The following is a 12,234-nucleotide window of genomic DNA, read 5'->3' as shown; positions in this document are numbered from 1 at the left end:
ACTTCTTCTTAAAAGCAGCAGGAGATTGAATTTTGCGCAAGGTAAGGGGCAGTTTGTTCCAGAGGCGGACAGCGGCAACTGAGAAGGAGTTTGCAAAAGTTTTTATTTTGTGAGTGGGCACGGTTAGGATACCAAATAAGAGTGACCTCGTGTTTCGTTTATGATGACATGACAGGTTTTTAATCTCTGAAGCAAGGTACTGGGGTGCTTGCGCGACGAGGAGTCTGTGAAGTAGACATAGAGTGTGGCAGTCACGCAATTTGTCCGGCCGCAGCCACTTTAGCTCGGAGTATGAAGCACTAACATGATCATATCGGCGAATGTTGCAGGTGTAACGCACACAGGCATTCATGGTTAGTTCTAGCCGTCTTTTGTTTTCACTACTCGTGCCTTGTTGAATCACATCACAATAGTGGAGGTTCGGTAGAACGAGTGCTTGCACGAGCTGGCGTTTCAAGTCCTGTGGAAATATGTTCCGAAACTTTTTGAGAGCTTAGAGACAAGCAGACGTCTTTCGGCACACTGCGACTGTATTCTCCGCCCAGTTGAGATGCTCATCCAAAGTTACACCCAAGTTCTTCACTGTTTTCTGATATGGTATTGGAGCACCGTCTAGCAGAATAGGAGGTAGCCGTTCGCGGAAATCTGAACTTATTAATTTTTGATGGGCTATTAAGATTACTTGCGCCTTTTTTGCATTTAGTTTAAGCCCCAGGCTTTTCGCCCATATCACTACCGAAGACAGATCATCATTCATCTGAGCGATTGCAGTGTTTACGTCTTCAGGTCTGACGCTTAGGTAGAGCTGTAGGTCGTCGGCATAGAAATGATATTTACAGGAGGATAGAACCGACGAAATATCGTTGACATATAAAGAAAACAAAAGTGGTCCTAAGACTGATCCTTGTGTCACTCCCGAGGAAACATGTTTCCAGGAAGATTTTTCATTTACGCGGACAACACGTTGCTGTCTGTCTTAAGTAGCTTTCAAACCATCTCATTGCACTATCAGAGAAATTAAGCTGTTGCATTTTTCTGAGCAATATGTCAAAGTTAACAGTGTCAAAAGCTTTGCTGAAGTCCAGTAGCGTCAATATTGTTGCCTTTCGATTGTCGATGGCACATTTCAGGTTATCTGTTACTTTAATTAGAGCAGTGTTTGTGCTGTGATGTTTACGGAAACCGGATTGAAATTACACGATGCCAACCTACCAACGGCACCAACGCGAGTCGCACACGGCTCAATGATATTTTAAAATGTTTAGTTAATGGTATCACAGTTTCTTATTAATTGCAAATCTATATTAAATCATAGTTTGGAAGCACAGGTAGGTAATCTTCCTAACGAGAAAAGTGTGGTAAATAGAAATGGACTATCTATAGAGGAACCTGCCACACAGACTTGAAGGTAACACTTTGATAGCTGCCTTTTCATTCCGAAATTTCGTTTTCACCCACCATGCACTGAGGTGAAAAAGTGATGAGATACTTCCCGATATCGTGTCTGACCTCCTTTTACCTGGCAGAGTGCAGCAGCTGGACCTGCCATGGACTCAAGAAGTCGTTGAAAGTCCCCCGAAGAAATACTGAGCCGCCTTGTTTCTACACCTGTCCATAATTGCGAAAGTCTTGGCAGTGCAGAATGTTGTGGACGAACTGACCTATGATGTTCCATAAGTGTTCAATGGGATTCATGTCAGGTGAGCTGGGTTACCGAATCATTCGCTCGAACTGGCCAGAATGGTCTTCAAACCAATCACGAACAACTGCGTTTCTTACTTAAAACTTCCGGGCTGATAGGGCGTGGTCAGTGTATAAAACTCTCCCCTGACGTTTCGTCCCCGACTGCGGGAGACATCCTCAGAGGCAAAGCGGCGAACTGCAAAGAGAACTCGAGGAGGAGCTGATTATGTAGGCAGTGCAGAGGGCGCCACTGTCCATCACGTGGTCCCGGCTATGAGACTGTCTCTGATAATTCCTACATTCTGATTGAAAGTAATCGATCGTCAAGCTTCCGGCATAACGCTGACGTCCAATTTGTATCCAGTTTAACACCTTTAAAATTATTACGGTATTTGTCAATCTCGATAGCCTCTCTATACATGCGCGCATAACAATGCGAGGTTTTGTATACGGCACTCGTCTCGTTGAATTTTTTATTTTCTGATTGCCTTCCTGGTAAGCATGCTCTTCTACGGCCGATTTAACCGTATGACCCAGGCGACAATTCCTCTTTCGTTAAACAAGACCGGTGTTAACACTCCTATTTGTGGTACCGATATAAACCAGTCCACAACTTCCGGAGTGTTCAAAAAGTCTCTCCGCAGTGCCGTATGATTGTTCGCCTGCCTGAGTTACTTCCCTTCAAGTGGACTCTCCCAACATTCCACTGTTTCGTTTATCTCAGTCAGCGTCAGTAGTATCGTTGGTGCGTGTCGTTACGTGCTGACGTGGACGCTTAAGTTTAGTTCCTTTGTTCGATTGTTTCGTTATTGGCACTGTTAAAATGCTAACCATTGAAGAATGCGTGGTTTTAGTCGAACAAGTGTGCAAAGCTGGCGGTGAATACACAGTTTCAGTTCGTCAAATATTTAATTCAGTTTTCCCGGAGACAACACTCCCACATCGCGATTCTGTGCGAGATTTGATTAACAAATTTCGAAGTACGGGTTCAGTGACAGCTGCACCGAGAAGTGGTCGTCCTAGCGTTTTGTCTGAGGTTAAACTACTCGGTATTTCATATAAAATGTCCATGAGTCCGAACAAGTCAGTAAGAAAACACGCCGAGGAAATCGATGTTAGTATCGAAACGGCCCACACAGCTGTAAGGAAAAAATTAGAACTTTTCCCATACAAAGTGACAGTCGTGCAAGAACTGAAAAATACTGATCATGGCAAGAGACTACATTATTGACAATGATTCAAAAGCTTCGTTTAACAAAATGGATGACATATTCTTAACGAAACGTTTTTCACTGATGAGGCGTGGTTTCATTTATCCAGGTACATGAACTCGCAGAATCCATTGTGTATTCATGAGGAACCACTTCATTCTGTGAAAATAGGAGTTTGGATTGCCATTTCTAGACGTCGGATTGTGGGTCCCACATTTTTCAACGAAACGATAAACGCACAACGATACTGCAGTGATAGTCTGTACCCATTCATAGGAGAGCTTGAGTGAAGTGAAATACTGAACGGTTATTTTCAACAAGATGGTGCAACCGCGCATACAGCTCGCGTTTCAACGTCACTGCTTGCTGATGTTTTTGGTGATCGCATAATTTCACAGCGACTTTGGGCTCCACGATCGCCTGAACTAACACCACCTGACTTTTTCATCTGGGGTGCAGCGAAAGCAACTGTCTACAAGAACCGTAGAAAATACATCGATGAACTGAAAGCTGCAATATCCATTTTCACTGCTTCCGTTACAGAAGAAAGGTTACAGCTTGTGTTTGGAAACATGATTAGACGAATTGAATTGTGTATTCAACAAGAGGGGAGACACTTTCAACATTTAATGTGAAAATTTGTAAGTAAAAATGAATATTTAATAAATTAATCACCTGTATTTCACTTAGTTTCGTTTCTTATATATTCACTGCGACATAGTCACACGCGGCTAATAATCTACGGAACTGAGGAGAGACTTTTTGAACACCCCGTACAAGAAATTTTACATACCCCCCGTGTAGCCAAAGGACGTCGTGTATCTTTTGATGATCGTGAATATTATTTTCCTGGTGGGTCTGAAAGCAGTTTCCACCCCATACTTTCTTAACACTTTCCCAACCCGATCTGTGACCTTACTAATGAACGGAAGAAAACTATTGACGTTGGGAGGCCGTTGTTCGTCGTTGCTCCTGATTCTCTGCCTAGAGCGAAGTGCTCGATCTATCTCCTTGCTAGAACAGTATTTCTTCACGAAAGTCGATTGTAGATGTTCAATCTCATCTTTTAAATAAACAGGTTCACAAATTTTGGCCGGCCGTTGTGACCGAGCGGTTCTAGGTTCTTCAGTCCGGAACCGCGCTACTGCTACGGATGCAGGTTCAAAAATGGTTCAAATGGCCCTGAGCACTATGGGACTTAACATCTATGGTCATCAGTCCCCTAGAACTTAGAACTACTTAAACCTACCTAACCTAAGGACATCACACAACACTCAATCATCACGAGGCAGAGAAAATCCTTGACCCTGCCGGGAATCGAACCCGGGAACCCGGGCGTGGGAAGCGAGAACGCTACCGCACGACCACGAGCTGCGGACACGGTTGCAGGTTTGAATCCTGCCTCGGGCATGGATACGTTTGATGTCCTTAGTTAGTTAGGTTTAAGTAGTTCTAAGTCTAGGGGACTGATGACCTCAGATGTTAAGTTCCATAGTGCTTAGAGCCATATGAACTATTTGAACTACAAACTTTATACGCCCAGCCTACCAATGTTTTTATTACACCTCTTTTTGCGTAGAGTCGTAGTTTGAATCTGTATGCAGTATGTATGGCATTTCTGTACACCTTATGGACCAACGTTCCGTCCTGTCGTTTAATCACAGACAGATCCTGAAAATTCAGATGACCATTACTCTCCGTCCCCATAGTAAATTGGATTTTCGGATTAATGGTGTTTAGATGTGTCAGAAAGGCATCCAACTCCTCTGCTCCGCGTGTCCATACTACAAAAGTGTCCTCGACATAGCGATACCATCTGGCTGGTCTCTTACTGGCAGTCTGCAACCCCCGTTGTTCGAAAGTCTTCGTAAACAAGTTAGCCAGAGCAGGACTAAGGGGACTGCCCATAGCCACCCAGTCAATCCGTTCATAAAAGTCACGTATCGAATGTAGGTTGTGGTGAAGGCCGGTGACATGACATTGTTGTTTGGGAACATGAAGTTCAGGAATGGCTGCAGATTGTCTCCAAGTAACCAAACATAACCATTTCCAGCCAGTGATTGGTTCAATTAGACCACAGGACCCAGTCAGCTCCATGTAATCGCCGCCCAATATCATTACTGGACCACGACCATCTTGCACAATGCCTTGTTAACAACCTGGGTCGACAGCTTCGTGGGGTCTGCGCCGCACTCGAAACCTACCATAAGCTCTTACCAATAGAAACTGGCACTTATCTGACGAGGCCACGGTTTTACAGTCGTCTATAGTCCAACCAATATGTTCACGAGCCCAGGAGAGATACTGCAGGCAATTCTGTGCTGTTAGCAAAGGCACTCGCATCGGTTGTCTGCTGCCGTAGCCCCTTAACGCCCAATTTTGACGCATTTCTGTAACGGATACCTCCGTTCTATGCGGTTACTTTATGCAGTGTTGCTTCACTGTTACTGCTGACAACTCTACGCCAACGCCGCTGCTCTCGGTCGTTAAGTGAAGGCATCAGCCACTGCGTTGTCGTGGCGAGAGGTAATGGCTGAAATTTGATGCTGTCGGCACCTTCTTGATACTGTGCTTCTCGGAATACTGAATTCCCTAACGATTTCCAAAATAGGTTTCACGGGTCCAACTACCAATCCGTGTTGAAAGTCTGTTAATACCGTCGTGCGGCCATAATCACGCCGGAAACTCTTTTACATGAATCACCTGAATGGAAATGACAGCTCTGTCAGGGCACCGCCCTTCTATACCTTGTACACGCGGTACTACCGCCATCTGTACACGTGCATACCTCTATTCCATGACTTTGCCCGGCCGCGGTGGTCTCGCGGTTCTAGGCGCGCAGTCCGGAACCGTGAGACTGCTACGGTCGCAGGTTCGAATCCTGCCTCGGGCATGGATGTGTGTGATGTCCTTAGGTTAGTTAGGTTAAAGTAGTTCTACGTTCTAGGGGACTGATGACCACAGCAGTTGAGTCCCATAGTGCTCTGAGCCAGCCATGACTTTGCCACCTTATGGAATTTTGTCAGTAGAAGATCGCGAAGTTACCTTTGTAGTACATTGAGTATCTCTACTACTCTCAGGTTCCATTGATCGAAATACAAGTACTCTCTTTGCGTGTCCACTAAGACATTCTCGCGTCTTTCTATGGCCAACCAATGAGAACCATTCACAGTTCTGCTCGCACGAGGTCTTCCTTCTTTGCCGCCGTACCCGTTCTGCTTTTTGTACTGCTTCGTGTTCGGTGCTGACTGGAGATGCTTCTGCTCTCGCAGAAAGATTGGCTTTGTCTGTTATTGATCTGATCTGAAGATGCTGAAGTAATGAATAAATTGAACCACATTATTTTAGTAACTTCCTGTGGTGAAGCTAAGGTGAGACGATTAGGTATTTCGGAACTGCTTGCTATATTCCTGCACAGTTCGTGCTTACTCAGCGGTCAAACTTGTGGCAGTATTCTACCGCATATCTACATCTACATCCATACTCCGCAAGCCACCTGATAGTGTGTGGTGGAGGGTACCTTGACTACCTCTATCGGTTCTGCCTTCTATTCCAGTCTCGTATTGTTCGTGGAAAGAAAGATTGTCGGTATGCCTCTATGTGGGCTCTAATCTCTCTGATTTTATCCTCATGGTCTCTTCGCGAGATACACGTAGGAGGGAGCAATATACTGCTTGACTCCTCGGTGAATATATGTTCTCGAAACTTCAACAAAAGCCCGTACCGAGCTACTGAGCGTCTCTCTTGCAGAGTCTTCCACTGGAGTTTGTCATTTCCGTAACGCTTTCGTGAGTACCAAATTATCCTGTAATGAAGCGCGCCGCTCTCAGTTGGATCTTCTCTATCTCTTCTACCAACCCTATGTGGTACGGATCCCACACTGCAGGGCAGTATTCAAGCAGAGGGCGAACAAGTGTACTGTAACCTACTTCCTTTGTTTTCGGATCGCATTTCCTTCGGATTCCTCAAATGAATCTCAGTCTGGCGTCTGCTTTAACGACGATTAATTTTATATGGTCATCCCATTTTAGATCACTCCTAATACCTACTCCCAGATAATTTATGGAATTAATTGCTTCCAGTTGCTGACCTGGTATATTGTAGCTAAATGATAAAGGATCTTTCTTTCTATACATTCGCAGCTTATTACACTTGTCTATATTGAGATTCAATTGCCATTCCCTGCACCATGTGTCAATTCGTTGTAGATCTTCCTGCATTTCATTGTTACAACCTCTCGACATACTACAGCATCATCCGAAAAAAGCCTCAGTGAACTCCCGATGTTTTCCACAAGGTCCTTTATATATACTGTTAATAGCAACGGTCCCACGACACTCCCCTGCGGCACATTCTGCGATCTGTCATCTAGGAACTCTTCAATCCAATCACGCAATTGGTCTGATAGTCCATATGCTCTTACTTTGTTCATTAAACGACCTGTGGGGAACTGTATCAAACGCCTTGCGGAAGCCAAGAAACACGGCATCTACCTGGCAACCCGTGTCTATTGCCCTGTGAGTCTCGTGGACGAGCTGGGTATCACATGGTCGTCTTTTTCGAAACCCATGCTGATTCCTACAGAGTAGATTTATAGTCTCCAGAAAAGTCATTATACTCGTGCGTAATACGTGTTCCAAAATGTTAGAGATATAGGTCTATAGTTCTGTACGTCAGTTCGACGTCCCTTCTTGAAAATGACCTATGCCCTTTTCCAATCTTTTGGAACGCTACGCTCTTCTAGAGACCTACGGTACACCGCTACGAGAAGGGGGCAAGTTCGTTCGCGTACTCCGTGTAAAATCGAACTGGTATCCCATCAGGTCCAGCGGCCTTTCCTCTTTTGAGCGATTTTGATTGTTTTTCTATCCCTCTGTCATTTATTTCGATATCTACGATTTTGTCGTCTGTGCGACAATCTAGAGAAGAAACCGCAGTGCAGTCTTCCTCTATGAAACAGCTTTGGAAAAAGACATTTAGTATTTCGGCCTTTAGTCTGTCATCCTCTGTTTCAGTACCATTTTGGTCACAGAGTGTCTGGACGTTTTGTTTTGATCCAAGTACCGCATTATGGAAAGGGGACCTCATAAGGCGCTCAGTTTTGACTAAATGGAAGCTGATTTTTGTAACGAATGTTATTTCCTCAACCCATCGTGCTGGAGGTTGAAAGATAACACCCATTCTTGACCTATGATAGAGTTGCTGTCTTATTGAATAATGTATACCGAAAACGTAGCATCTGATTGCTCATTCTGAAAGTCAAGCATGCATGACATGGCCTGGGGGACAAATGTGGGTTTTATAAATTAATTCCATCACTGTGGCAACAATAGATTGCTGTATAAGTTCGCAGCGTTTTTGTTTTGGATGTTGGCATTCCTACCGCTATGGGTTTTTTCATCGAATATCATTTTCACGGTGCCGTATATCAATCGGTGAAAATAGAATCCATATACGATCACTTTGTTTTCCATCTGGCTGTCCGGCTGTTAGAAATCCTTCTTCACAGGAACTGGTAGGCGTATCAAGAAACTTATATCACGTTCTAAAGTCCACGGTCCCTTGGCGGTGCAAAAAATTGCCGAATTCTAAGTCAATGGAATCAAAAAGAAACGGCCACGTATGTTACATATTTGGATACTCGCAAACTCGTTCATAAAAACCTACAGGGTGCTACCTGTTGGCCCAGTATCACACAGTTTGGCAAAAAGTAAGGTTTCACAGTATAAGTGAAGTAAAAACTCCGAAAATGCCTGTGAATGTTTGTTTTACAGACAACTTAAAATGCAGTAATCTCTCCTGGATCTCTGATGATGCATAAGTTCTGAAACACGTCATATGAGTAATAAAGTCGTTCCTTGCCTGATGTTTGACTTTGACCCTTGCGACCGAATCAGCCAGAACGCAGAAATACTGATTGCTACATTAATGGTCGCCTGTCTCTGCATCAATATATGTCACATTTATGTTATTGAAATTAAAACATTATCGAAAATCTTGAAATCACTGCGACCCATTTCTTACCATTATTAATGTGGATAACAGGGGAAAAACGTCGAAATTCACGATTCCCGGAACGAATGAACTTATACACGAGGGTTGGAACTTTAATAGTGGCACCTATTTATTTACAGCTCGTACAAAATAGATACGTGTTTCAAAGTTTTACTGACCTTCAAAGCAGTCACCAGCACTGTGTATAAACCGTTGCCAGCGATGTGGAAGTCGTGGGACACTCTTAGCAGTGCCAGTGGTGTTGACAACTCGAGCGGCGCGGTCTATTGCCCGACGAATTTGTAGCAGTTCTGAAGCGAATGCTGTGAAGTGTTCCCTTAAGTTTAGAAGTCGAGTTGAACTCACGAGGGCTTAAGTCAGGGGAGTGCAGTAGGTGGTATAGCGCTTAGTACCCCCATCAGTCAAACAAATCAATAACAGCTTGCTCTGGACGTGCTTGAGCATTGTCCTGCAAAATGATGGCCAGATCCTGCAGAAAGTGTCAACACTTCTGTCTCTATGCTGTTCATTTTTGGAACACAACCTACGATCAGCTTAGAAGCCGCTTGTGTGGTATAGTGTCAAAAACTTGCGTAAATTCAGAAATACGGAATAAATTTGAAATCCCTTGTCAATAACACTCAACACTTCGTGCGAGTAAAGAGCTAGTTGTGTTTCACAAGAATGATATTTTCTAAATCTTTGTTGGGTGTGTGTCAATAGACCGTTTCTTCGAGGTAATTCATAATGTTCGAACTGAATATATGTTCCAGAATGCTGCTGCATATTGACGTTAATGATACGGGCCTGTAATTTAGTGGATTACTCCTACTACAGACCTATTTCACAGCGAAGTCGCCTTACGATGTGCGGAGGAGGGTACTTTGTGTACAATTCTCATTTCCTCCTTTTCCTGTTCGAGTTGCGCATGGTTCTTGGGAAGGGCGATCGCTGGTAAGCCTCTGTGTCGACTCGAATCTAATTTTATTAACACGGTCTTTTAGAGTGAAACACATAGGAGGAAGAAATATACTCGTCGACTCTTTTAGGAGCGGATGCTCTCGCAATTTAACGGTAGACCGTACCTTGGTCCAGAACGTCTCTCTTGCAGGGTTTGCCACTGGAGTTTACTGACAACTTCTGCGACGCTGAATCTCAGTCTGGCATCTGCCTTACTCGCGATTAACTTTATGTGGTCGTTGCTCTTCAAATCTCTCGGTACAGGTGCTCCTAAATGTTTTACAGAAGTAACTGCTTCCAGTGACTGTTCTGCAGTTTTTTAATTATGTACCGATGGATCATTCTCTCTTTGTATTCACATACTCAAGGTATCCTCCGCCACACACCGTCAGGTGGCTTGCGGAGTATGGATGTAGATGTAGATGTTTATGTTGAGGGTTAATTGTGACACCTTGCATCAAGCGTTGGTCCCTTACAGGTCTTCCTGCAGTTCGCTGCTATTTTCTAGCTGCTCGGCTTCTCTGTATACAACAGCATCATCCGCGAAGCCTCTTGGAACTTCGGACATTATCTACTAGGTCATGTACATACATTTTAAAAAGTAACAGCCCTGAAACAATCTGCTGGGGAGCGTACAAAGTTACTTTTTTAAGTCTGAATACTTATATCCACATCCATACACTGCAAACCCCCGTTAGGTGCATGGCAGAGGGTGCTTCCGAGGATACGTCCCTACGTCCCACTGTGCCAGTTATTAGGGTTTCTTCCAGTTCCACTCACGTATGATTGTGTGACTGGTTCTGTGCGTGCAGTATATGAGCGATACTCGGGGGGTCGCTGCGCATCAAAACCGGTTCTTGAAACTTTGTTAATAGACTTTCTCGTGTTAGATTACGTCTACCTTCAAGAGCCTTCCCTCCCGCGTATTAAGCAAATCTGTGACCATTCGTGCTGCCGTTATCTGTATGCGTTCAATATCCCCTGTTAGTCTTATCTGTACGGGTAACACACACTTGAGCAATATTCTGGGAAGGGTCGCACGACTGATTTGTAAGCAGTCTCCTTTGTAGACTTATTGCACTTCCCCACTATTCTACGAACATACGGAAGTCTATGACCTGCTTTACCCACGACTGAACCCATGTGACGTTTTCATTTCATATCCCTGTTTGTACAAATTGCCCAATTCCAGCAATATACTCAGAGCATTTTACGTTTCTGATCATTTAAAGCAAGTTGCCAATCTCTGCACCACTTTGAAATCTTACCAAGACCTAGCTGAATATTTATGCAGCTTCTTCCACATAGTGTTTCATTGTGGATAACTACACCATCTGCAAACAGACTGATTTTACTATTAATATTCTCCTCAAGGTTATTAATATACAACGTGAACAGCAACGGTCCCAACACACTGCCTTGGGGCACACCCAAAGTTACTTCCACATCTGCTGATGACGCTCTATCCAAGATAACATGCTGCGTCCTCCCTACCAAAGAATTCTCAATCAAGTCACAAATTTCACTTGATACCCCATATGATCACGCTTTTGACAATAATCGTAGGTGTGTTACTGAGTCAAATGCTTTCCAGAAATCAATAAATACTAGATCTACCTATCCAAAGCTTTCAGTGTATCACCTGAGAAATGTGCGAGTTGGTTTTATCATGGTGGACGTTTTCGTAATCCATGCTGGCTGGCTTCGAGGAGGTCATTCTTTTCAAGATACCTCATCATGTTTGAGCTCAGAATATGTTCTAAGATTCTACAACAAACCGATGCCAAGGTAATTTTGTGGATCAGTTTTACTACTCTTCTTGCAGTCGGGTGTGACCTCTGCCTTTTCCTAAGAAATGGGCACCGGCTTTTGTTGGAGGGATCTACAGTAGATCATAGTTAGAAGGGGGATAACTCACCCGGGAGTTCAGTATAGAATGACAGGTTTCCATCGGACCCTGGAGCTTTGCTCAGTTCCGTCGATTTCAGCAGAACCACGATATGGCTGCCCATCGCCGTACTCCCTCCGTATTTCCCTTAACTCAGCCATAAGTGTGAAGCAAGATTCATCGGACCAGTCACTTGCTTCATGGTCCAGTTCTTATGGTGTCGGCACCATTTTTCCCCTCAGAAAATGGTTCAAATGGGAGTACTACGGGACTTAAAATCTGAGGTCATCAGTCCCCTATAACTCAGAACTACTGAAACATAACTAACCTGAGGACATCACACACAGCCATGCCCGAGGCAGGATTCGAAACTGGGACTGTAGCGGTCGCGCCGTTCCAGACTGAAGCTCCTGGAACCGCTCGGCCACACCGGCAGGCCCACTTTTTCCTGCTGGGGGTATTTTCATCACTGATGAGTGTTTTTGGAACCACACCTCG

The sequence above is a fragment of the Schistocerca americana genome, chromosome 10, assembly GCF_021461395.2.
Source record: "Schistocerca americana isolate TAMUIC-IGC-003095 chromosome 10, iqSchAmer2.1, whole genome shotgun sequence".
In the NCBI taxonomy this organism is placed as follows: domain Eukaryota; kingdom Metazoa; phylum Arthropoda; class Insecta; order Orthoptera; family Acrididae; genus Schistocerca; species Schistocerca americana.
The sequence above is the reverse complement of the archived record's forward strand: the minus strand, read 5'-3'. Positions refer to the sequence as shown.